Raw genomic sequence first — 27,318 nt, forward strand, 5'->3', positions numbered from 1 at the left:
TTGCCACATCATGTGTCACAGAATATAACTTACAGTCATGGGTTAAACATTCCTGTCCTTAAAGGGAATTGGCTACACCACCACAAGGGTAAGTCTTCCCGGTCTAGCCACTTCCTATTGTATCCTAGCCTCTCTCTGCCTTGCTGCTTTTCTGCCTGCTTTGTCTCAGCCATATCTCCACACTTGCTCTCAGGAACTCCAAATTCTTCTTACTCTCTCATTCACAAGATGTCAACAGTCTAGAGCCCCCACTCCCAAATTCACAACCCAGGACAGCTTTTGCATACCCAATACCAACTGAGGTGCTTGGCTGAGCAAAAGGGCCAACCAGTCTTTTCCTTAAAAGAATTCATCCTCCTTAGAATACAATTTTGGGATTAACTAGACTTTTCCTAAAGTCTATTACATATTTCTTCCATGGAAACATTAATTCTGTCGAGGCTCTCCTGAACGCATAAAAGCTGAGAAAGAATCTTTCCTTCCTACATCATTAAAGAATCTTTTTTTGTTGGGAGATGCTCATCCAGAAAACATTAAGCAGGATTTTTATAAGGTTTTAAAAGGCAGGTGCACATCAGTGCACTCCCGTTAGTGAGCTGCATCAGTCTTTACAACACTTTTGCTAACGTGTTTGGGAATAGACCATTTCTGTTTGTAGCCAAATAAATGAAAGCAGAATCATTTCCCACTTGCCCCCAGAAAGAGCGATACCATTGCCAGGTGAGTGGCATCTACAGGGCCACTCAGGGCATTCTGTGTCATAAATTGTATTTTGAAAATAAAGCAACAGAGTCAAATTGTTTACAGGCAGTGTGCTATCTTTCCATCCTATCTTTTGTATGTCTGAGAGCTTTCTGTTTTACTCGAAATGGAAAGTCATTTCCCAGATGAGAGATCATTTTATTTAGTGCTCTTATTTTCTTGGTAAGTATTCTGAATTTTTTCCTATTAATTTCTATTTTTATGCACAGTGATTCTCAATTGGTGAGAAAATTATGATCTCATAATCTCTTTTCCTTGTACTTGCTGAATGATTAGCCTCATTTGCTGTGTGAGTTCCACTTCACGGCTGTGAAATGATGACTCTCCCTGACTCTGGCTAAGCATGTCGGCTTGATGGCTTTGACCTTTTCCACGAAAACAAGGGAGATGAAATGCTGTGACATGTGTGTAAATTGTCACTCAAATGGGGTTATTTTGGCTAACAGCTTGAAATACATGCTTTGCTAAACTCACAGAAGGTACCAGTAGACTGTTTTGTGTTTGGGGTTTTCTAAGGCATCAGAGAGTCTTGCAGTTTTTAAGCAAGGAGAAAAAAAAATCCTGATTAGCCGTTAAATACAAACAGTAAATTTACAACCTGAGTCACAAGCTGTGTGAATGACTGCATTACAGATTCCCACAAAAAAACCCTGTTCTTGAATCGTATAGTTAAATCTGCTTCATCTGCACTGCCGTAGATATTACTTCCCCTGCACTTAATTGGGATAACTGACAAATTCAGATTCACAGCATTCAGTAACTCCAAGGGATATATAAATATCTCACCAAATCCATTTAAATGGTATTCTGGATTTGGTCAGGGGTCTCACTGTAGTAATTTGCAGGTGTGACTGATATTAACTTATAAATTTCCTGTGACTGGTCCTTTGTTGATTTCAGGCCTCCCCCCTGTTTGATAATGATTGCTCAGCAAGCATATTTTACCTTCCTTCTCTGCAGGCCCTTTATTGCTTTGAGACGTCTCTCTCTCTCTCTCTCTCTCTCTCTCTCTCTCTGTTTGTATGTGTGTGTGTGTGCATGTTTTTAATAGTAATACATGAGACAGTATTTCCCACTGGAGCAGATTCATACAAGCTCGTGGAGCCATTTCTTACTTGGCATATTTCTCTCTTCACTTGGTTGTACTTTTTGTGAAGGGGACCTGGGCTCTGACTGGATAAGCAATGCCAAAACAATAGGGACGGTGTAGAAATATACACATGCTCTAACAGTCTGTACAGCATTGCGCTTGGCTGATAATTCTGTGATATGATTGTTAGTAATCACCATTAAGATGGGGTTGAAGTCTAGCGTAATAATCCTAACATGTTGCAGTAATGGAGCTGATAGATTTACATATGGGTGAAAACGAGTGGTTTTTAAAATTCGTTTTCTTTTTCATGACTGAAAGCGAGATTCTCATTCCCTGACATTAGAATATGATCTTTCTATCATTTGTTCTTTTTTTCTGTCACTAAAATAGTATTCTACATTGTTCATGGTTGAATTTCTCACTGCTTAATTTTTGACTTTCTTGAGAGACATGAAAAAATGAATTGTGCTACAAACATGTAAGATTATTTAAGACAGAACTGCCTGGCTTGTGTTATTAGTAATTATTGTCCTCAGCTAGCATCTCTCTGTTTAAATAGAAATCTTTAGGGTATTTCTTACTGCAGTTAGACTTAAGCCATTTTTTAAATTAGTTTAATTTAAGTTACATTTATTTTATAACCAACTTTATCTTTTCACCTTCATTGAGGCATTATATTGACAAAAATTATATATATTTAGGTTGTACAATGTGATTTTTTAATGGTATGCAATGTGATGATTTAATATACATATACTTCATGAAATGATTATTGCAAGCAAGCTAATTCCTATCTATCACCTCACATAGTTACTTTCTTTTTTCTTTTTTTCAATTTGAGCCATTTTGGTGGTAAAATGAATTAGCAGTAGTATGATCCTGTACATAGGGATGTGTCTTTTTTGTTAGTAATGAAGATGGAAGACATTTCTAACATTCATTATTACTGATGAGCATTAAGATGGGCATAAAACCTATCTCAATGAGATAAGCATTAAAATAAGGATGAAACTTCTAATAATAATAATGGCCATTATGTAGCAAATAGTTAATACTGAGAACTTATTATGTGACAGTCAGTGATGTAACTGTTTTATGTATGTATGAACTCATTTAATCTGCCCAACAACTCTATGGGGTAGATTTTTATTATCCCAGTTTAAAAACGAGAACCCGAAGAACAGAGAGGTTAATTAACTTGTCTGAGGTCAAGGAAGCCACAGAACAAAGGATTGTAGAATTGCCAGATTCAGAGGGAAACACACACACACACACACACACACACACACACGACACTCATGCCATACTTGCTTTCTTTTTGCAATATTGGGACATAATTACACTAAAATTATTCATTGTTTATCTGAAATTCAAATTTAAATAAATGTTCTGTGTTTTATCTGGCAAACCTAAACCTAAATTTTCTAGCTTCAGAGCCCATGTTCTTAACCTTCATGCTAATTCTGCCTAAAACCCGGGCTTAACTGATGAGTGTTGACTTTGCACATCTTAGGTCAGTTCTTTTTTATATCTACTCAAGCTTTCGTTGTTCAAGAATGGTCTTCTTTCTAGAAGTAGGACTTACTATCTATATTAGTGAGAATATGTAAGTTAGCAAACATATACTTTTAATTCACTCTATGTTCAGCATTGTGTCAAAGATTAATAAGGCATGGTTTTGCCCCTAAAAGAACTCACAACCCAGTAGATGAGATGGGTATGTAAAAAGCTAATCCTATTACTATATACTAGTAGCTTTGTTGGAATATGAGCTGTACAATCTCGTAAGAAGTTTGGGGAAAGCATCTTAGCGTAGGGAACATTTGAATTGGTCCTTGAAGGATGAATAAGAGTTCATCAGGGAAAGAAACTTTTGGTGGGAAGGAAACAACATGAGAAAAGGCAAAGTTATGTGAAAGTTCATGGTGGAATAATTTTTTTAAGGTAAGGTCCACATGCTCTGCCTGATAGTGGGTGATCACTGCGGAGTGGGATATGGCCACAAGGACTTCAATGCTATATTCAGAAAACTTACCTGGACAACTGGAAGCCACTGAAGATTTTAAAATGGAGAAGTGGCATGATCAGAGATGTGTTTTAAAACCATAACTCTAGAAGCAGTGAGACAGACTAGAGAGGAAAGGCTATGGGTCATGCATTTGGAAAGGACAGCTGTGGCGTGGACATGCAGGTGGGTCTTGGGAATGGCTGAATTTGCTCAGGAGAGTATGCAGACAAGGGGAGGGGGAGGTCTCAAGTCCTGGGGACATTGACATTTAGTTTGGGGGTAGGATGAGAGAAGACAGAAAAAGAGAATAAAAAGGGCAGTCACAGAGCAAGGAGAAACAAGAAATGACAACATTATGGAAAACATGGCATGAGATAGTATGGAGGACAATGGGTTCCTCAACAGGGTCAAATAGTATGTCCAAAAGAGATGATGCCATTGGGCTGGACAACTGGGCCATTTTTATTTCCTTAAAAAAAAACTTCAGCTTTCATGGGCCATTTTTTTTTTTTTTTTTAATATATGAAATTTATTGTCAAATTGGTTTCCATACAACACCCAGTGCTCATCCCAACAGGTGCCCTCCTCAATACCCATCCCCCACCCTCCCCTCCCTCCCACCCCCCCTCAACCCTCAGTTTGTTCTCAGTTTTTAAGAGTCTCTTATGCTTTGGCTCTCTCCCACTCTAACCTCTTTTTTATTTTTTCCTTCCCCTCCCCCATGGTCTTCTGTTAAGTTTCTCAGGATCCACATAAGAGTAAAAACATATGGTATCTGTCTTTCTCTGTATGGCTTATTTCACTTAGCATCACACTCTCCAGTTCCATCCACGTTGCTACAAAGGGCCATACTTCACTCTTTCTCATTGCCACGTAGTACTCCATTGTGTATATAAACCGCAATTTCTTTATCCATTCATCAGTTGATGGACATTTAAGCTCTTTCCATAATTTGGCTATTGTTGAGAGTGCTGCTATAAACATTGGGGTACAAGTGCCCCTATGCATCAGTACTCCTGTATTGCTACTGCTGGGTCATAGGGTAGGTAGGTCTATTTTTAATTTTCTGAGGAACCTCCACACTGTTTTCCAGAGTGGCTGCACCAGTTTGCATTCCCACCAACAGTGCAAGAGGGTTCCTGTTTCTCCACATCCTCGCCAGCATGTATAGTCTCCTGATTTGTTCATTTTGGCCACTCTGACTGGCGTGAGGTGATATCTGAGTGTGGTTTTGATTTGTATTTCCCTGATGAGGAGCGACATTGAGCATCTTTTCATGTGCCTGTTGGCCATCTGGATGTCTTCTTTAGAGAAGTGTCTATTCATGTTTTCTGCCTGTTTCCTCACTGGATTATTTGTTTTTTGGGTGTGGAGTTTGGTGAGCTCTTTATAGATTTTGGATACTAGTCATGGGCCATTTTTGAAAGCAACATTGACAACCTCTTCTCTGTGGCGGTTTGGATGTGGTGTTTGCTACAGAATGCAATTCAAATGCTCTAAGTTGCCTTCAAGCTGATATTCTCCAAGAGTCCATTTTATTTACATGATGCTCCAGCTTCTGAAATTCTGAATTATTGTGCATAAAACAAGAAAAAAAATTATATAGGAAATATTATGGTCTAATACCAATTCAGAATACTTCAAGGTATAAGGACTTTGGCTATTTCTCAGTGGCATCAGAGGAGATGTGCTCCCGGTGTTGATGGAACTCACTCAGCTAATCCACTTTGCTGGATCTCTGACTATTTGCTCCTCCAGATCCTCTCTTTGTTCTCCTCTAGGCCCAGGAAGATGACCTGAAAGTACTGCCATAAGGAGATCCCCTTGCCTTCTGGCTTCTTGGTTGGGTTTGCCCAATGGGGGGAACTAACAGGATGTTGGAGAGAGGGAGGATTGGGGCGTCCTGCTTCCTCCCTGCTGGGCTACCACAGGTTGGCTGCTTCCCTCTCTTGAAGGCCATAACTCCAGAGTCAGGCATGGACTTTCCCAGAGCTCTTCTCCCTGGGTTCTGATAAACCCATGCCTTATCCTTGCCTTTTCAGGCCCTGGGTGGTAATCTCTTCCCTCTCAAATACTCCCCCGTGTTATTGGCTCCAGTGTATATGGTCACATATGCTTAACTGACTGAGCCACTCAGGTGCTCCTGTGCCATCCTATATAAATAGAAGTTATTACAATAGTAATCCTACTTTTCAGTGTTATATCATTATTAGGATACTCTGTCTCTAGCCCTACTTTCCAACTTTAATTCTTTTAAGGAAAAATATGAGGACCATTTTTTGATCAGGATGGTTTAAATTTAATCTTATTTGTTGCAAACACTTTATGATCTCCTGAGTTACCTTACAATCTTGTGCTTTTGTGAGTGTGAAACATACCACAGAACCATAGTTTTTGAGAGGAAATCTGAAATATATTCTAAACATCACATTTGATGATGATAATTTTTTTTGTTCTGGATGAGAGTATCTGAACATATTGTGAATAGAATAAGCAACAGAGGTCTGACCTGGGTAGAAAGGGTCATGTAAAAATGATCCCACTAGCATCTTAAATGCATGTAGACCTCAAAGACATGTCCACTCCTATACATGTTCTAGTGGAGCGTCATTACACCTTACATGGCAGAAAAGGAAGTGGAAACTGTATGAGTCTGAGTCCCAGGGCTAGAATGCACAAAACTGGGGCTGGAAATTTAGGCCTCCTAACTTTCACTTTCATGATATGTTATCCCACCTTTCATTCTGGAATTCTACAACTCCGATGGTAATGTTTGCAGCCACGTTGAGGGAGAAAGAAGCCAGAGAGCCTGGGGTGCTCTGCGGTCAGTCTCTTTAAATTTTGTTACTTGCTGCTGGTGAGAAAGAGTTAATTTGGCAACAAAGCCACCATAAGGTTACATTCATCCGAGAACCATGTAATTGGAATCCAACCTAGTGTTATAATTAACAGATACAGCAGGATCCTTATCTGAGGAGCAGGATAGATGTTGAATTCAGAGCAGAGGATGAATGTTGAATTCAGAGAATGAAGGCTGACTTACATCTCCTGTCCCTCTCTCTTTAGCTTGTTTTCTTGGTAATTTTCACCATCAACTCAGCCATATTTATGTTTGATAAAGTGATTCTTACTACTCTAAAATTCTTCAAATGGTCAAACCTTTATTTTGACTTTTATTTGGAAAAGATTTGTAAACAAACAACTCTAGGACCCAAATGAATACTGTGCTCAATTGTAAAATTTAATGCAGTGAAACTAACAATTATAGCAACACTGCCATCTAACTCAAGTTAATCAATAGCGTCCTAGTTGCATTTGTACTTGAGAATCATGGCAGTGGCAAATTTACTGCTGCGAGCTTGAACTATGGAGAATTAATAATGATGGCATATTGTCCTATTGATGCAGCTCTGGTTGCCCAGCTGGAGTAGGGAATGATGGTCTGGTGCACTTTTTATGGCTCATGCAAATGAGTAGATAGTTGTGGGAATAAAGTTCTCTTCTTGATCTATGGCAGGAGATAGCTAGTCTGCAAGAGTTCATTTCAGACTGTAATTAGTTTATTCATTAAGGTTGGGGAATTCAATGACACAGCTGCATGAGGTATCATTGAAAGCTACCTGAACATATGGCAGAAGGATAATGCAAATTTGGCTCCTGAAAGAAAAAGGCAAAATGGTACAGCTTTGTGCTTTTATTTTATATCCTACAGTGATTCTCTGAAAGGGGGTGGTGAGTTGATTACACTCCAAACCTCTTAATATATGTTGATTTTAGATGGGGGGGGGGTTATTTATTTTCCTGGAATGTTATATACAGTGCATATAAGTGTTTATAACACATCCCCACACACATCCCTAGACATCTAGATATATACACAAGAGACTGAATGCTACTCTTTGCTCCCTAGCAAGAGACACTAACACCTATACCTGTTAATAATGTTTCTATCTCCCCTTATGTGTTTAGAGTTAATTAGCAATATAACAAAGTTTTAAGTTTGATTAGAGATGTGTATACAGAGGTGAAATGAAACTATTGGTTACGTCCAACTTCTGTTAAGACTTATAGGTATTCACACATAGATGTAAAAATTCACCCTTGCTGGTGAAATGCAAGCACTTGGATAGAACAGATTCTCTTAAGTCTATTTTTTTTTTTGTACCGTAAAGACTAATCTGACTTCAGACATACCCAGGGTTATAAGGTTTAAAATCCATATAACACTTGACTTGCAGAAGCCAAGGCCTGTAATTCAAGTAGGTTATAGAAAGAATCAAATTTGCATTGTGGAAGGAAGCCCAGCAGGTTAAAAAAAATGACTGGAGCAAAGCAAAACTTGATTTGAACCATTACACCAAACCATTCTTACTTACATCTCTCTTATATTCTTCATATGTCACCAATAAACACTCTAAATGAAAATGTTATTGAAGTCAAAGCATTCAACCAGGGAAACAAACAGGTGTGGAATTGTGACAGATCTCTCATACCTTTGTTCCTGGCAACTGATTTACTCCATAATTAGTGTCAAAAGCTATTTATTGATGACATCATGTGCTCATAACACTAAGGATTTTTCTTCTTGTGACTCTCAATCCAAACTGATGGATAACACAGATGAAACAAAATTCTTCTGCCAAAACTTGGATGTTGATTTAGGAAGGAATGCACAAGAATATGCAGTAAGTTGATACTAGTGATTGTTTCCTGGGCATCTGATTGATTAGAAGGAAGCTTTATATCCTATTCTGTAGTTTTCTGTATTGTATAAATTTTGTTAAAGTGTGTGTGTGTGTGTGGGGGGGGTTGCTCTCATAATGATTCAAAGTCTTTCATTTTCAGGAATGTAAAATCACTTCTGTGGAGAACCTAATGTCTGTGGTTTGTGGCTCTGAATGAGAGGTGGTTGAGAGAGGCAAAAGGGGACAACCACAGCTGTTAAGTGGTAGCTCAGGGAGATGTTAGGGACCAGAGTGCGGTTGGGATCTGAAACTCATATGTGTGTCAGAGCAAACCCAGCAGCAAATTCAGCCAAGGGATGGGTCAAATTAATTGAACACACGAAGAATCAAGTGATGATAAAATCGAGGTGTTGGGCATGTAGCGTAATCTGGATCTAGTCTGATGGTGGTCCACGAGAGCTGAAATGAAATGAATCAGGAGTCAGATGGTGCAGTGCTGGAGTCAGGAGACCCTCTTACATAAGACAGCTTTCCACCTCACTACCTCCCCCCCCCCCCCAAATTTCATATCTTTAGGTAAAATATTGCCCATAACAGAGAGAAACCTACTCAAATGTACGTAAGAGGAGGCAGTGGAAACATGTGGGTGGCTCAGGGAGTACAGACCTTGACTCTCTTTGCATTAATAGAGCCTGCTGTTAACCTCAGGAGAGGAGAAGCAGCAGAGTTTTGCACCTCCCGGATCACACTAATTTACCTGGGTTGTGTTGTTCATTTAGAGTCTAGACTGTTTTGTCCTTCTCATTGGGGGATGGTGAAAGCTATTCCTTTCTAGAAAATGTGTTTGCTAAGGGGTATCTATTGACTGATTCCTAATTACTCAACCCTCTACTGATGTTTTGTGTATGAAGAAATAAAAGTTACGACCTCTGCCTTTGGGAATTTTATAGCCCTTTTGAGGGGCCAAGAGATACAATCATTTATTCATTTTTACACTCACTCACTCACTATGCTGGATGCCACATCTACGACAATAAATGAGTAGAAACATCCTTGCCTTCATGAAGACTATAGTCTAATGAATTACTTAAGTGATGCAAAACTTCTGTTTTACTTGCTTGCTCCAAATGCCCTACCTTCTTGCTTAAGTCACTTTTTGTTTTGCAAATGCAGAATAGAAGAAAATTAAACAAGGCCTGGTACTATTAAAGCTTTGTTAATTTTCCAAAATGGTTTGAGCACATTTTCTAGTGTCTGGTGAAGAATTGTGATAATTAAAATTCAGCTATACTAATTAAAACAAGTGAACAAAATCTGTTTAATGTCCCTTTCTCACAATTTTTAATTTCCTTTTTGCTTACTCCTGACTTTGCAGAATTTTGTAATCCTCACTGGAGTTGTCCTGTCATTAGGGAAATTTATGAAGTTATATAGTTCAGCAAACCTGAGGGAATTATATATCAGTAATATTTGAATAAATTTAGGTTCCTTTGGGTCAATTCCTTTAAATCAATGAGTTTAAGCTGATAGGTTTTCTGAAAGTCAACCTTTCAGAAGAAATTCTGACCAATGTTTATTATCTTAATATGTTAAGGTTAGAACTGAGTTTCCATAGAGTTCCCCAAATTTCCTCAGGAATGAAAAGCTGTATTTGTGATATAAAATCAGATGCATCAAAAGTACCCAGAAGATAGACAGGAAGAAAGAAATCATACAAACTACTAATAGAGACTGTCTCTGGGTGATGAGATCATGAGGTTTTTGTTTATTTATTTACATCTTTTTATATTTCTGTGTCTCATTTTTAACATATGGGATATTTGGGGAAGAGTAATGATAGCAAGTTCTAACCACTTTCATGGATTGAGATTGCTGCCAAATGTAGGACTTTTTCTTCAAAGGCAGGTCTCAACTTCCTTTCAAACAACTTGAGATGGAGGCATCCTCTGGCTCAAATTGTTTTATAAATTGTTTTATTTATTAATTTAGAGCACTAAGTCGTCAGGCTCTACAGAGCTAGTTTGATTGAATAAGGGAGAGCTTAGCTTCATCTCCCTAATTTAGTCCAACTTTGAAAAATATAGTGCTGCCTTGTGATTTAGTGTAATATTGATTTGATGATTTGATTGATTTTGATTGTAATATTGATTTGACGATTTTGATTGTAATATTGATTTGACGATTTTGATTGTAATATTGATTTGATGCTAATAGCAATAGGAACAACAATAATAAATAATGTCTTTACAAGGTGTTGAATCATAGACATGGGGGAGTTTTGAGGGCAATCAGATTTCTACCTGTCAGTGTAACTTTCAGCTCCACTCCCCACTCCAGAAATAGGAGAAACTTGGTAAGTTGTTCCAGGTGAAATGAGAGAGTTCGGGTCTGGCTTCATGAGAGCGGGATAAAGGTTCAGGCCATAAGGTGTGTGCCTGAGAAGGGGATGGGATTTAGAATCTAAGAGCTGGTTTCAGTTCCTAGCTCCCTCACTGAATAGCTGTGTGACCTTTGACAAATTATTTAACCTTTCTGAGCTTCCTAACCTATGAAATATGGAAGGCAATTTCACCTTTCAAGGTTGCTTTGCGTCAGTAATGTGCATAAAACGTTTACCATTGTGCTTGGCACACATAGCTATTTTTGGAATGGAAGAAAGATGCCTATAGGTGGAAAAGTCCTCAGATGGCTTAATATCCCTGATTACCTAATTTGATAAAATCAACCTTTCTCGAGAATAATTGTCAACTCTGACAGGAAGTTAGGAACTTTGGTAATACAGGATGTATTACAAAGCACTATTGGGATTTAGAATCTTGTTAATGACATTGAATGGTTCTGCAAGCAAGGAATGAGTACTGTTGCCCAAACACCAATTAACTTCACCCCTCATTAGTAATGTGTGCCTGCGGACATTATTTCTTTTGCTCTATCTTATCTCACTAGGATGCCATCCAAGAGAACACTTAAATAAAAATCCAGTTGTCATGTGTTGCTGTTAGCAGAGCAAGTGTAAACACCATTAAGGTTAAATGTATTACACTAACCTCAGCTGAATGAGCGACAAGAAGGCCAAGAAGTACTCCATCTAAGCTGAGGAACAGCCGATTTTAAATGACAAAAGGGAACCTTCTAAACTTAGACCTGGGTTTAATTAGGGGTGTTGGGCATTCTTACCTGAAATCACAAGAGTAACCCGTTTAAAGTTACTCCTTCATTTGGGCGCGTTTATGACTTGTGATTATTCTTCCTGCTCAAGATGACAACTGAGGATATTTTATAGCCTTTTCTTCCTCTTTCTCCTTTTTCATTCTCGTCAAGAATTATTTACTGAGCATCGATGATGACCAAAACACTGGCTAGATTTTGAGAGAGTCAAAAGTATAAGAATCGCTGCCCTCCATATCTGTGCGGGCAGCTTAGTTATAAATAGAAAGGACAGAATAGCCACAGTAGAAGGTAGTTTTTGATGAGGAATGGCAGATGAGTTTCTATAAAAAATATTCTGTGTTGACAGGTTAGTAAAAATAGAGATTGAGCCTTTAGCTCCTTCCACCTCTAATAGGTGACAACATTTAATTTGCCTTCAGTTTTCCCAGACCACAGCGGGTACTGCCTTGATCTACCTTTTCTACAGGAAGTAACATCCCAAGGTGTCACCTGGACCTTGAGAGCCATGGTCCATTAACACTAATGAGTGACTTATGGTTAAATCCTCGTGGATCCTGCTGAACATCTCCCTGAAGATATTGGTTCACATTTCATTTCAGTGGGCATCACACCAGCCTGCACTGAAATTGCTTGCATCATTTAACCTGTAAAGGTGTCCAACAAACCTATGATTTATGGTTTGGAAAATATTCAGCTTAGTCCAGGTTGTTATTGAAAATTTCCCGGTTTCTTGGTTACGGTTTCATGTTTTGGTCAAATACAATTATAAATTTCCAGGCCCTTCTTGTTTCCTGTAGGACTTGGGTCAAGATACTTTACATGTGTAATAATACAACTTTAAAATGACTGTTGTAACAATAATAGCATCATGTAAATGTACTTCTGAAAGCTAGAGGTTTAAGTTAAACATCCATGACAATTGAGTTGCCAGACTGTATATTTTTGTCATTATAATGATTTGTAAAATAACCATCAGATTCACAGGCATGTGGGTGAGCAATTCTTCAAATACTTTCATGAACAACCCAAGGGAACACACACACACACACACACACACACACACACACACACACAAATCAAATTCCTATTTCCTACATAATTTTGAATAGTGTTTATATTAATTGTATCTATCTTGATTGTAAATGTGATGTTAGGAAACATTGTTGAGATGTGTAAGTCAAGGTCAATAAGAAGGTGTTCTTTTATGTGGTTTAGCCATGAGCCACAGCTTGAGGGCTCACCCTTCTACGGCTAATGAGTCTTCTCTCGATTATCCTCTAAAGCTGTAAGGTTCTAAACCTTTGAACTTCTGGGGAGGGGGTGGGCAGGTTCTTTGTGCTTGCGTGTTTGCCCTTTTGTTTGGGGAACTGGTCCTCACCAGCATTTCCTAACAAATAGAGTCCCTGTTGTACTCTGGCTGTTAGATTGGGAGCCATTAATAATTGGCAATTTGTAGCTGTCATAATGATGCAGGGGATTTTCCAGATGGCTTTTCCCTTTCTCTTGAGAGGGACTAAGACTTCTGTTTATTCTTTTTGATGGGGTTTTAATCAAACAGACATTGGTCTTGGCCCTTGACCCTGGTAGGGACAGGACCTGGCTGTCTCATCTCTGGTCAGGGGACAGGCTCACATGCTTCTCAGAGCTCTGGCTTTCTGATAAAGGGACAACTTCAGGAGGGTGGGAGTAAGGTGTATTAGGATGGAGGTGGTAGAACTATTGGGGTGTTGCGATTGTAAAGTTGAAAAGGAAAAAAAGAAGGAAAGAAATGCCCATTTTATTTTTTAAAATGGTGAAACCAGTTGTTGAGGGAACAAAAAGTAGGAAGATGAGAATATCATGTTTCTTTTGGGTCTATCTTTACACTACTCGCAGGCAAGGTACTTAAGACAAATTTTTTTTTTGAATGTCTATTTATTTATCTTGCACGTGCCTGAGCAGAGAAGGGGAAGAGAGAGAGGGAGAGACAGAATCCCAAGCAGGCTCCTTGCTGCCAGCACAGAGCCCGATGTGGGGCTCAATCCCAGGAACTCCAAGACAAGTTTAAATTTGGAACAAAACTGGTAGTTTCTGCTATGAAGTTTTATAGCAGGTAACCTTCTTAGCTCTTACTTTGTTCTCCTTCTTGTCCAACCACAGCTCCCACCCAACCTTAAGAAAAAAAAAAAGGGCTGCCTAGGTGGCTCAGTCAGTTGAGCGTCGGACTCTTGGTTTCTGCTCAGGTCATCATCCCATAGGCGTGAGATTGAGCCCTGTGTGGGGCTCTGAGCTGACAGCGTGGAGCCTAATTGGGATTCTTTCTCTCTCTTTCTGCCCCTCTCTCTAGCTCTCTCTCTCTATAAAATAAGAAGAAAAGAAAAAAAAAAAAAAAAGGAATTTACCGTCAAGTTTTATAGTTGATGTTACCTGAGCAGCATTATGCCTGAGTGGGGAAAGTGGTAGTTGGGAAATGTCTTTCCTGTGAAACTGACGAATGTTCCAGTGTCAAGCTTCCTTCTGCCTCATAGTTCTTGTGCATGGGCTGCCCTATGACCCCGATCCTGTTCTCTGTGCCATCACCGAGGTCTCTGCTTAAACATGACCTCCTTGCCTACTTTCCCTGACCTGGTCCATCTGAATAAGATCCTCCTCTCCCTGCCCTGCTTCCTTCTTCCTCATGGCCCTCATCAGCCCCTGGGTAACTGCTTATTGTCTGCCTCTCCCCCAAGAAAGAAAGCTCTAGGAGGACAGGGCCTATCTTCTACCGCTACATCCTACCTGGTGGAGCTTCACCTTAGGCTCTGCATGTACAACCTGGGCCTATAAAAACACAGCTCTGCCTTGTTTGTGGCATTATCATAGGTGCTGAATTCTGTGCTGTATAGCTGTTCACGTTACATTTCCTTTTTTAAAAAAAGTTATTTATTTATTTATTTTGAGAGAGAGAGAGAGAGAGCATGCATGAGCCGGCGGGGGGTGGGGGGAGGTGGGGAGAGAGAGAGAGAGAGAGAGAGACAGAATCCCAAGCAGGCTCTGCTCTGTCAGCACGGAGCAGAATGCTCTGTCAGCACAGAGCCCAATGCGGGGCTCAAACTCACAAACTATGAGGTCATGACCTGAGCCGAAATCAAGTCGGATGCTTAACCAACTGAGCCACCCAGGCTCCCCCACATTATAACATTTCTGAAATCAGGATACACATTAAAAATTTACACTTAATTAGTGGTTGCCACCCATCAAAGTCACTACTAAATTAATGTACATCTTGTAACTAAATGTGCCTTAGAATCAAGGAAACTGTTGTAGACAGAATGCCCCCCTCACCACCCCATGCTGCACCCCAGAGATGTCCATGTCATAATCCCTGAAGCCTGTGAATATGTTACCTTACATGGCAAAAGGGACTTTGCAGATGTGATTCAGTGAAGGATTTTAACATAGATTATCCTGGATTATCCAGGTAGGCCCAATGGAATCATAATCATCTTTATGAGAGGGAGGCAGGAAGGTCAAAGTCAGAGAGGAAGATTTCACTATGGAAGCAGCAGTTTTAGTGCTTACAGGACCTCAAGTAGGAATGCAGACTCTAGCAGCTGGAAAAGGCAAGGAAAGGGATTCTCCTAGAGCCTCCAGAAAGAACACAGCCCTGCCAACCATTTTAGACTTCCATCTCCAGAACCATAAGATAATAGATTTGTATTGTTTTAAGCCACTAAACTTGTGTTGACTTGCTCTAGCAGCCATTGGAAACCAATACAGGCATGTTATTATAGACAATAACATGTATTACATTCTGGAAATTTTTGATGTCCAGCTTTGTAATCTTCTTGGGCATTGCTAAACATATGTCACAGACTCTGTCTTTCTGGTAAGACAATGTCATTGATATTTCAGGATCTAGACAGGGTGCAGTTGTTGAATCTTTTGACGCCATTTCACAGATATTGTCAGTGTTCCACCCATATCCCTTTGACCTACTCCAGATGTCAGCTATAGATAGTTCTTATATTAGAATGACCAGTCATCTCAGTTTGCTAGGACTTAGGGGATTCCCAGGACACAAGACTTTCAGTGCTAAAGCCAGGACATTCCTGTGCAAGGCAGATGGGTTGTTCACTCTACCTATACATGGGATGTCTACCTGCATGTGTTGAAGACATTCTCTGGCCATAGGCCCCTCCTCATCTTCATACATGGTAGAAATTAACACTACAGAAGCATCCTACAAATAACAAGGGGTGAGAATTGATGGATATGTGTCCAGCTTCCCTGCCTGTCTGTGGCAACATTCCGAGGCATATTTCATGCAATCACCTAGAGGGCCCCCTCTGGGATTGAGCCTGAATTGCCTACTGTGCTCATTAGTGACACTCTTATTGACTTGTCTTGTTACCTTATCTTCAGCCCTCACCAAGCTTCCTGGACTATTTCCCAAATAAATTTTTTATACCCAGTCCTTGCCTCAGGATCTCCTTTTGGATGAGCTCAAACTGGAACATTACCCTAGGCTCAATCATCTTATGTGATAAAGTCCCAAATCCTTCACATGGTCCCAAACATCTGGACTCTGTCTTCCCCTCTAGCTTCATCCCTGCTGCCCTCGCTCTTGCTCACCCATATCCAATCACATTAGCCAGTAATCAGAATCTAATCTGTTACAAATTCCTTCCTCACATAGGTCATTTGCACTAGCTCCTCCTGCTTGAATGCTCTGCCAAAGTTGTGTTCATTCTTTAGGTCCTCAATCAAATGTCACTTCCTCATGGAAGTTTCCCTGGCCCTCCAGACGATGCATGTTCTCCCTGACCCTCCTGCACTTTTCCCTCATGGCACTTACTACAGATAAAATGAGTTCATTATTTTATTGGAGGATGATTATTTGTTTATGTGGGTCTTGCAAAGGACTCGAGCCCACTAAGATTATACGGTGTGGATGTAAGGGAAAGCTTGTGGGGGGATGACAGGAAGAAGTGTCAGTGTCGTACATGTGTCCCTGTCCTCTGGCCAGCTAGCTGATGTGTTCTGGGTGAGGCATAGCTGGACAAATCATGGTAAGTGCTCTAGGAGAAGGGCCCTGCTCTTTATCACTGTACATATTTACAAGGTAACTTGGAGGAGACAGGGGACATCTAGTCAACGTGTGACAGGGGAAGCTTCCTGGACAGAGAGATGGCCTAATTACACCAGAGCTTAGAACTCTCAGCCCAATTTTTAAATGGAAAGCCCTATCCATTAAAAAAAAAAAAAAAAAAAAAGAAATTGAGGCCATTCTTTTAATATAAGTATATTTATTGATAGGTTTATACACGTAACACTGTCAAGCTAAATGCCAAATGGTAGAGAAGCTAAATTTCTTTTTTTTTTGACATAATCATAAACAAAACAAAATAAACAAACATAGAGATAAATATTTAAAAATAGAAGTTGTAAAATTTCTTTGCACACCCTATAGATCATTTTGTGTGGGCCCCGAGGTGCACCCACCTCTCAGTGGAAATTACTGCTCTAGCACAGTGCTTTCCTGAGCAGAGTCTGATATGGTAGGCCTGGGTGGGGCCTGGGATGCTGCATTTCCAACTAGCTCCCAGGTGATGTCAGTGGACTTGGTTTGTGAACCATACTTTGAGTAACCTGGCTCTAAAGCATCTTGTCATCCAAATATTCATAAGCCACTGAGCTTTAGATGCCCAGGTTAAAAGAGGAATGTGACATATTCTGTTATTTTGGAATGATTTTCTTGTCTCATGCTTTGCTATTTCCAGGCAGAATCAGCGGAACGTGTGTGACCTTCACTGCATTGTTGAATGATTGCCCATCAGAAAATACAAAGAGTAAAAGACTACTGGGCAAGGTAAAAGTTTGTTGACTTTATTTCTCCTGGCCTTTAAAATCGAATTATCTGTTCCTGTTCCTGCAAAGACATGGCAAAAATGAGCCCATAAACAGGCTCCCTGCTGGATGCTTTTCATGTGCCATTTCAATTCATATGTGTCTTTAATGGCAGAAGCCTGTCTGAATACAAAGACATTCACTATGTGTGCATGTGTGCGTGGGTGTGAGGGAGAGAGAGAGAGAGACAGACAGACAGACTGACTTGGCCTTCTCTCCTGACCCTCTCTACCAGACCTGTTGTGAGGGATAGGGCAAATCATTCAGGCTACGTGTGTGTGCTCAGGGATGCAGTGAGGATTTCCCAGCTAGTGACAGACTCTGAGTGATTTGTAGGCGTTTGTGTGCTGATTGTCTTGCCCTCTAGGCATGAGCTGTGTTGTATCAGGAGGGCAAGAGGGTTCCAAAAGATTTAATATTCCTTGTATGAGCTTCAACCATCTGCCCGTCAGCTCTCAGTGTGAGCATAATATATGTTTCCAGAATAAAACACAAAGCTTGCTTTTTTCCCTCTTTGCCCCCCACCTCTTTCAGACTTTTTTCAGTTTGGATCATTTGTGTTTTCCTTCTCTTTTACGGTAGGTTACTAAGGTCACCCTCTCTACAATTATATTTACCTTTCCTTTGTTTTCTGATGCCTCTGGCATGTTTTAATAAATGGTTTACCTTTTCCTGATCACCATGTACCCTCTACAGAACTGTATCCTTGAAATTAATAAGGATCTGTGAAATCTTCTGATGCGTGCATGAGGTGGCTGGGGTTAAACTGTAGCCATTCCCAATGGGTGCAGATTAGACCCTTGACATCTACAGATTCTTCCCTGGCTAAATCTGAATGCTGTTTTCCTGAGGGATGAAACTTTAACCTTTTTCCTCCTTTGCGGGAAATCTTGTGACTGTTGATGGGCCTGTCCTAGTAGCTATAGCTCATTGCAGGACTAAAGTTATTTGGCGATTGGGTGTCTTTGAACCAGAACCCTTGTGTCATTTAAGGTAATTGGCAAATGGGAATCTTAAACTCTGAAATGGATGAAAATAAGTGAATCCTATCAAAGCAAGTTCTTAACTTAAAACCTCACTTAAATTGGAGAAATTTAGTGGGAGATTTAGAAAGGTTTTTAATTTATATGCAAGTTGGGTAGGAAACCTACTGGGACTCTCCTTGCTTTTCCCAGCAAGCAAATGTCAGGCAGGGGTGACTAACAGAAAGTGAACTTGGAATATTCTCTTGTGCAGGCTTGAGGGCACTGGGGTCAAAATTCTTCAGTTATGCTCATTTTTATTTAGTCAGAAAAATGTGCATGTTTTTGGATGAGACAGTGTATATTTAAAAACTCCTTCCTCTTTAAACTCATTTCACATTTGGCTTTTCCTACAGGGGGAGCTGAAAGAGGCCAATCCCTTGCCGCTCTTCTAGTCTAATGATGATGGGATGTAGGGAAGGTTGTGGGCTCTGGAGGGCTACCTGGATGCCTGGCCAGGCTCCATCTCTTTCTAACTACGTGACCTTGGGAAGGTAATAAACATCGCTGCTGTAGTTTCCTCATTTGTAAAGTAGGGACTATGATTGTGTTACCCGAAGGAGTTGATAAGATGATCAAATATAAAAATGTATAAGAATATATGCAAAGTGCTCAGCACAATGCCTCTCCTATATTGCCACGTTGGTTATTGTTACTGCTATTACCACGGAAATGGAAGTTGGAGAAAAATGGACGTGTGGATTCCACATCATGACTTGTGCTGCTTGGCTGTGGAAAATGTCTGAAACACACCTCTGCCCACGGAGAATTGAGAAGTTGGGGCTGATAGGGGAACAAACAAAGAAGATAGAAATGATATTTTTTCTTTTTAAAAAAATTTTTTTTTTAACATTTATTTATTTTTGAGACAGAGAGAGACAGAGCATGAACGGGGGAGGGTCAGAGAGAGAGGGAGACACAGAATCTGAAACAGGCTCCAGTCTCCGAGCTGTCAGCACAGAGCCCGACGTGGGGCTCGAACTCACATACTGCGAGATCGTGACCTGAGCCGAAGTCAGACGCTTAACCGACTGAGCCACCCAGGCACCCCCCAGAAATGATATTTTTTCAAAAAGCTTTGGTTTAAATTTGTGGCTGCTATAGAACTCATGGAAGTGTGCGGTTGGATGGGAACCATTCCTTCCTTTCAGGTTGGCACAGGATTAGTCTTGTCCTTCTTCCTCTCAAACCCCAGGTGTTAAGATTTGGTCTGACTTTGAGTTGTTTTTGAACTTGTGGGACTGATGGAGTCCTAGGGATGACCCTGTCCAGAGCTCTTTACTCTTGCTGAGTGTCTAATGCAGAGCAGATCTGGGCCTCTGTGGATAGTTAGAACTGAACCAGCCTTTAGCGGGATGGTGTGCTTCTGGCCAGAGCTGACAGCCTGTCTGTTCCTTTGTCCCATCTGTCTTTCATGGGGACTTTCATAGATGTAGGCCACACTGGTTAAGATGGTGGACCAGTCCTGGGAGGGTGTAAAGCGATGAAATGCCAAAATAGCATTTACCTCCATTTGGATCTTCAGCTTTCTAGCGAATCCCATAGAGGGTACTTTCCCTGTGGAAGACCCAGGTGATCACAGGTTTAGCTCTATCCCTACAGCAGCCCTGCTCTTTAGCATCGGCTCCCTTTCTCTGCTCCATTGTTTGTGGGCTTTGTGGCCACCATGCTCCTGGGTGGTGCCATGGTCGTGGCCCTGATGTTCCTCTGCCTAGTGTTAGCTACAATGCTACTTGCTGCTGCCCATTGATGCACTTGGCACCCAGGCTCCATATTGGTGCCCCACTTCTTTCTGAAGTGAACTTTGGTTCTCTACCCTTGAGCCAAATGGTTCCTAAGGGTATGGTGTAGCCTTGATGTACTGTGGGTTTTGTCACTGTTATGCAATATCAGTCTTCTTATTGTCACTGGTGTTGTTTGGGGCATTACCACTGTCACTGGCACCATGATGAGCTAGACCTTTCCCACAAGCACAGTGACTCTTATATTAAGCCCCAAACTGAAGGGGGTGGGGGTGGGGGGAGATGTAGCTTATTCTCTTAGTTTCTTATCATACCTATAATATTATAATTTTCCCATTTATTGATTCAATTTCTCCAGGCTACACCTCTCTCAAGAGTCATAGTACAAGTTCCCTGCAGGGCTGAGTTGGAAGCTGATTGATATCACACTGAATGGCTTAACCCCTTCAACAGCTTAACTTCCTTTTGTGTTGAGCATCAGCCAAATATATTGACCTAAACCTTGAATCTTTCCTGTGTTAGAATATGCCACCCTCCCATCTTAGACACCCAGGGCAGGGCTGGGAAAGCCAGAGTATTTCTTTGCTCATTGAAGAGCCTCTGGCCACCAGCTTCAAGTATTCTGCAGAGATTCTCTCAGGGAGTCCCATTACAGCTTTGTAAACAAATAAACCCTAGCAGCTGAGCCAGGACTAAAACCCCAAATTCCTGCATCAGGAGAGTAGGCTTGGCTGTGATGTGGGAGTGGTACTTCAAGGAAATGATGCTGAGCTCTTTTCCCTTCCTTCAACACATACATATAATCTCTCTCTCCCTTTTCTTCTCTTCTGTTTTGCACCTAGCTCAAAGAAAAATGCTATTTTTCAGGGAAAATCTCCTCCCTGGCATGATTTAGAGAAGGTGTAGAGTTTCACACAATGGGCACTGAGTAAATGACTTAGTGGAGCTTGTGGGCTATCAGGAGATTTAGAATCTGGGCCCTGCTCTGCCAATATACTAGCTGTGTAAACTGGGTCAAAAGCCTTAACCTCTCTGTGCCTCTGATTCTGTAGAGTGGAGTTGGGGGGGGGGGGGGGGTGGGGAGGAGAAGTGGTGGATTGGACTAAATTCTTAAAAACACTCTCTTTTTGAGGGAAATGAGCTTCTAACAGCTAGTGAGGGAAAAGGCCTAGTGTGTATCAGGCTTTTCCTCCCCTTCTTGTTGGCAGAATGGGGGCCCGGACAGAAGCCACATACTTGCTTGTTGTACCAAGAAAGAAGTGAGGCAAATACGAAGTTTAAATCAATAACATGACTTGAGCACAGAAGATGGAACTATTTTCTTCCAAATTGTTTTGATTGCGGCCAGTACCTGCTGTTTGGTATGAAATCCATTCAGATCATCAAAAACCCAAGGAGCATACAGTGCATGAAAAGATGTTGTAATTGGCACCATTGTAACTCTGTACGGTGTGTGATCTTAGTGCGAGGAGGGAGGATTGTAGGAAAACTTGTAATCTAATTTTCTTTGTTGTAAAATAGAATGTTACCATTGTATTCCTGTGGAATAATAATTATAACATCTCAGACAAATAGAGCGTCTTTCTCAGGAGGTGCTTAAAGAGCTCAGTAGACCTTCAGTCAGCCTTGTAAACACAGTGAAACCTGGCTTGGTTGCATTTCTCTCGACTGAAAATTCCTATTAGACAGCATCTCCCCTCATCCATCCTACTGGGATAAATGATTTTTATGCTGGCGAGGCTGACACCCCGAGAGACACTGAAGTGCCTTCTGCATCATCAAAGAATTATGAAACCTTCAGTAGTGTTTCAGTGTTAATTGCAATTGATGACAGCCTAATTTTTTGAAAAGTGGTAATTCATGTGTTGCATAGATGATAATTAGTCAGAATAGTTGATTAATCAGACTGCTCTGTTTTTTGACCATACTGAAGTACAGTATTTACAGTAACTGCAATACCGGCTCTCCCTGAGAGCCACGAAGGAAGCAGGATGAATTAAAGTAGCATTCTTTCTTTTATTATTATTTTTTTAATTGCAGTATAGCTGATATACAGCATTATGTTAGTTTCAGGTGTACAACATAATGATTCGATATTTGTCTATATTGTGAAATGATCACCACGATAAGTCTAGTTAACATTCAGCACCACACTAGGTACAGAAATTTTTTCCCTTGTGATGAGAACCTTTACAATTTATTCTCTCTTAGCAACTTTCAAATGTTCAATACAGTATTCTCAACCATAGTTGCCATGCTGTACATTACATCCTCATGACTTGATTTCTTTATAGCTGTAATTTTGTACATTTTGACCCCCTTCCCCATTTTTCCAACTGCCCCCACCCCATGCCCTCTGGCAACCACCAATCTGTTCTCTGTACCTATGAACTTTTTTTTTTTTTTTTTTTTAAGATTCTACATGTAAGTGGATCATACAGTATTTGTCTTTCTCTGTCTTATTTCATTTAGCATAATGCCCTCAAGGTTTATCCATGTTGTCTGAAATGGCAAGATTTCATTCTTTTTTTTTTTTAATGCTTTTTATTTATTTAAGAGAGAGAAAACACATGTGTGCACAAACCAGGGAGGAGCAGAGAGAGAGAGGGTGAGAGAGAGAATCCCAAGCAGGCTCTGTGCTATTAGCACAAAGCTCAAATCGGGGCTGGATCTCATGAACCATGAGATTATGTGAGCTGAAATCAAGAGTTGTATGCTTAACCACCTGAGCCACCCAGGCACCCCAATATATCATTCTTTTTTTATGGCTGAATAATATCCCTCTGTGTGTGTGCTTTATTCTTCGACTTCTACATTAGTTTCTAAACTAAATGAGAAGAGAAAATAGGTAAGTTATAAAAATAGATTATATGTGCTGCTTAGGGTCATGGCTATTATTGATAACTAGACTGTTAGCTCTTACAGTAAAAGTGAGTGTCTTTAAAATTGAATTTTAGGGGCATCCAGGTGGCTCAGTCAGTTAAGCGTCCGACTTCGACTTAGGTCATGATCTCACTGCTCCTGAGTTGGAGCCCTGCATCGGGCTCTGTGCTGACAGCTCAGAGCCTGGAGCCTGCTTTGGATTCTGTATCTCCCTCTCTCTCTGCCACTCCCCTGCTCGTGCTCTGTCTCTGTCTCAAAAATAAATAAACATTAAAAAATTTTTAAAAAAAATTGAATTTTGGGGGCGCCTGGGTGGCTCAGTCGGTTAAGCATCCGACTTCGGCTCAGGTCATGATCTAGTTACAAATGTGCATCCTAGTATTTGGAAAACTGGCATCTCTCTCAGTGAAAGAAGAAATTTTAACAAATGAAGAAAGAGTGTGATGCTGAATAAGAAGATGAATCAATAAGCAAAAAAAGTGTATAATATTGTGAATGAAATACTTTGGAGAAAGTGGTTAGATACAATCCACGAAGTAAAATTAATTATTTGCATGGTATTGCCATGAATCTACACTAAACATTTTGAATGTATTAAAATATTTTGTATTTTGCAATTAAGTCTTTTTTTCTTAATTTTTAAAAAATGTTTATATTTGAGAGAGAGAGAGAGCAAGAAAAGGGGAGGGGTAGAGAGAGAGGGAGACACAGAATCTGAAGCAGGCTCTAGGCTCTAAGCTGTCAGCACAGAGCCTGATGCGGGGCTCGAACCCACGAACTGTGAGATCATGACCCGAGCGAAAGTTGGACACCTAACTGACTGAGCCACCCAGGTGCCCCTTTAGTGAAGTCTTTTTAATTTTGTTATCCTTATCCGTGTTTTATTATATCTTCTTTAATGAATGCTCCTCTTGTATTTTTCATGATTTTTATCTTTATGGCAATATTGCCTCATGGCCACTTGGTTATGCAGCAAAAATGCTTGTGGTAAAGTTGCTTACAGTGAAACTATGTAGAACCATTAATTATATGAATGTATGTTAGTATAATAATCATTGTAATAAGTTAGTATAGTAGTAGAAATGAATTAAATTCTTATGAGGTGGGTGTTATCATCCCTATTTTCCAGATAAGGAAATGGAGGCTTAAAGAATGGAAGTACTTGCCGGTAATCACTCAGCTGGTCCTTGACAGAGCTAGGGTTCAAACTTAGGCAGGCTGACTCAAGTCCTGCTCTTTTAAGCATGACGGGGACTGTGTCAGTAAAAACGACACTTGCTCCAATGGCCATGAAACGATTTTAAACGCAATACTCTTTGAGCGATTCTCTGGTTATTTTTTAGGATAAATTCTAGAAATAGAAATACTGAGTCCAAGAGTATGAACAACCCTTCAAGGTCCTAAATGGGGGAGGACCAGAGCTGGTTATTTATTTATTTATTTATTTATTTATTTGTCCTGGGTGTCTGCCGTCATGCTACTAGCTAGGTAGACAGCAGGTAATAGGTGTGGTAATGATTCAGGGCCTGGGCAGGCCCTGGAGAAAGGCTGGGCAGTGCTCTTGCTATCGAGGGAGGGTTGGTGGGACTGCCCTTTAGAAATGTTTATTTCCTCTTGATGCAGTGTGGCAGAGGGGAGGCGACATGGAGAGGACGAGTTCATCAAAGGAATGAGTCTAGACCACAAGTGAAATGTATAGCCTTTTAAGATGAATATCATCACAAGAAAATGCCTCTGCTCACTAAAAACCACCAGTTCAGCTAAAGACTTTCTTGATGTAGTGTAGCTTCCCTTGCGCTACACCATAAGTTACTCACATACAGCAAATGACTATCTGTAAATATTCCTTCTGCCCCCTCATTACTGCCACATTCTCCCTCAAGTCCCCCTTCCCCAGATGAACATTACCTGTCCTTTGCCAGCTTTCTGTGATGCAGTATCACATACTAGCAAAAGCACAGATTTGATTGGCCACTGTCCTAGTCTGATTCCTGTCTGTGCCCTGTAGGTTGGACAATCTTTTCTTCTTAAAATTGAAGTATCTTTGACACACAATGCTACAACGCAGTGATTTGACATGTGTATATGTTATACTATTTTACCACTAGTGTAGCTACTGTGTGTTACCATGTAACACTGCTTCAATACCATTGACTATTTATATCCCCTGTATTGTACCTTTTATTCCTATGGCTTATTCACTCCATAACTGGAAGCCTGCATATCCCACTCCTCTTCGTTCATTTTGCCATCCTCTGGCAACCATCAGTTTGTTCTTGATCTGTTTGTGCTTTTTGACAGTTCATTCATTTTTTTTTTTTTTTTTTAGATTCTGCATATAAGTGAAATCATATGATATTTTCTTTCTCTGTCTTATTTTACTTAGCACAGTACCCCTTAGGTCCATCCATGTGGTCCCAAATGGCAAGATCTTATTCTTTGTTATGGTTGAATAATATTCCAGTGTGTGTGTGCGTGTCACATCTCCTTTATCCATTTAGCTATCAATGGACACTTGGGTTGCTTCCATATCTTGGCTATTGTAAATAATGCTGCAATAAATATAGGTGTGCATATATTTTTTTGAATTGGTGTTTTCATTTTCTTTGGGTAAACGTCCAATACTGGATCATATGATATTTCTATTTTTAATTTTTTGAGGAATTTCCACACTGTTTTCCAGAGGCTGCCCCAATTTACATTCCCACCAACAGTGCACAGGGATTCCTTTTTTTCCCCACAACCTCACCAACATTGACTGACTTTTTGATTCTTAGTTTCTTACCTTTAAAATAATACAGAGTTGGGGATGCCTGGGTGGCTCGGTTGAGTGTCTGACTTTAGCTCAGGTCATGATCTAGGGTTCATGGGTTTGAGCCCTGTGTCAGGCTCACTGTTGTCAGTGCGGAGCCTGCTTTGGATCCTCTGTTCCCCTCTCTCTCTGCCCCTCCCCCCTCATACTCTCCCTCTGTCTCAAAAATAAACAAAACATTAAAAAATTAAAAAAAATAATACAGGGTTGTTATGACAGGCAAATGTAGTGCCATGAGCAGAAAAAAATAACAGCTAACCTTCACTGAGTTCTTACTACAAGTATAACAAAACAAAACACTGTTCTAAGGGTTTAAAATGCATACATTTACTTATTCTTCAAAATAATCTGTGATAAACTGGATTCTAGAAAGCTCTAATGGTTTTCATCCCTGGTGTTACTTCTGTGATTATGTTACATGATGTGATAAAAGGGACTTTGAAGATGTGATTACATGACTAAGCAGTTGACCTGGAGATAGGATTATCTAGGTAGGCCTGGATATTATAATCACATAATCCCATGGGCCCTTTAAAACAAAAAGTTTTCTCTGGCTGTTGGTAAAAGAAATCAGAGAGATTTAAAGTATGAGATGGGCTCAACTTGATTGCTGCTTTAAAGATGGGAGGGGTCACATAAAAAGAAGCCTGGGCAGCCTCAAGGAGCAGGGGGCGGCCGGGCTGACAACCAACCAGGAGGCAAGGACCTCAGACCTACGCCACAAGGAACTGGGTTTGGAAGTGGATTCTTCCCAGGGCCCAGAGATAAGAGTCCAGCTGGCTGCATATTGGTTTCAGCCTTGTGAGATCCTATGCAGCAGAGAACGCAGTTGAACCCACTCCCAGAACTATGACATGATCCATGGGTGTTGTTTTAAGATGCTAAGTTGTGAGAGCAATAGAAAACAAACACAAACCATATGCAGTAGCTACCTTTATTATTTGCCTAATTTGCAGATGCCCAAAGCAAAGCACAGAGAAGTGAAGTCACTTGTCCGAAGTCTCACAGCTATTAAATATCAGAAGTGGGATTTAGTAGTCTATCCCCAGAGCCCATGCTCCAACCCAGCGACACAGTGCCTGAGCCATTTGTAGGTACTCAATGCATATTAGTTTCCCTTCCCTTTTCTTTTTAGTGTAGCCCACAGGGCACCTAGCTGCCATATTTCTTAATTTTGCTGATGTGGGTTGGCTGGTGCTGTGCCAATGGGATTCTGGATATAGAATACTTGGAGCATTAGTTTTACTCATTGGAGTAGGTCTTTTTATACTG

The 27,318-nt window shown here is 40.5% G+C and overlaps 1 protein-coding gene across 5 annotated transcripts in view; it reads left to right on the forward strand.

Moving 5' to 3' along the window:
• The window catches only part of RASGEF1B (RasGEF domain family member 1B), a 642,397-nt gene that overhangs the window by 53,962 nt on the left and 561,117 nt on the right, over positions 1-27,318 (forward strand). For 3 of the 5 annotated variants that reach the window (XM_042936076.1, XM_042936078.1, XM_042936079.1), the window contains exon 2: positions 17,461-17,549. The exons of the other annotated variants lie outside the window; for them this stretch is intronic. The gene's annotated coding sequence lies outside the window, so the exon portion shown is untranslated. The remainder of the gene's footprint in view (positions 1-17,460; positions 17,550-27,318) is intronic. 5 annotated transcript variants of the gene reach the window in all.

This window comes from Panthera leo, chromosome B1 (genome assembly GCF_018350215.1).
Source record: "Panthera leo isolate Ple1 chromosome B1, P.leo_Ple1_pat1.1, whole genome shotgun sequence".
Lineage (NCBI taxonomy): Eukaryota > Metazoa > Chordata > Mammalia > Carnivora > Felidae > Panthera > Panthera leo.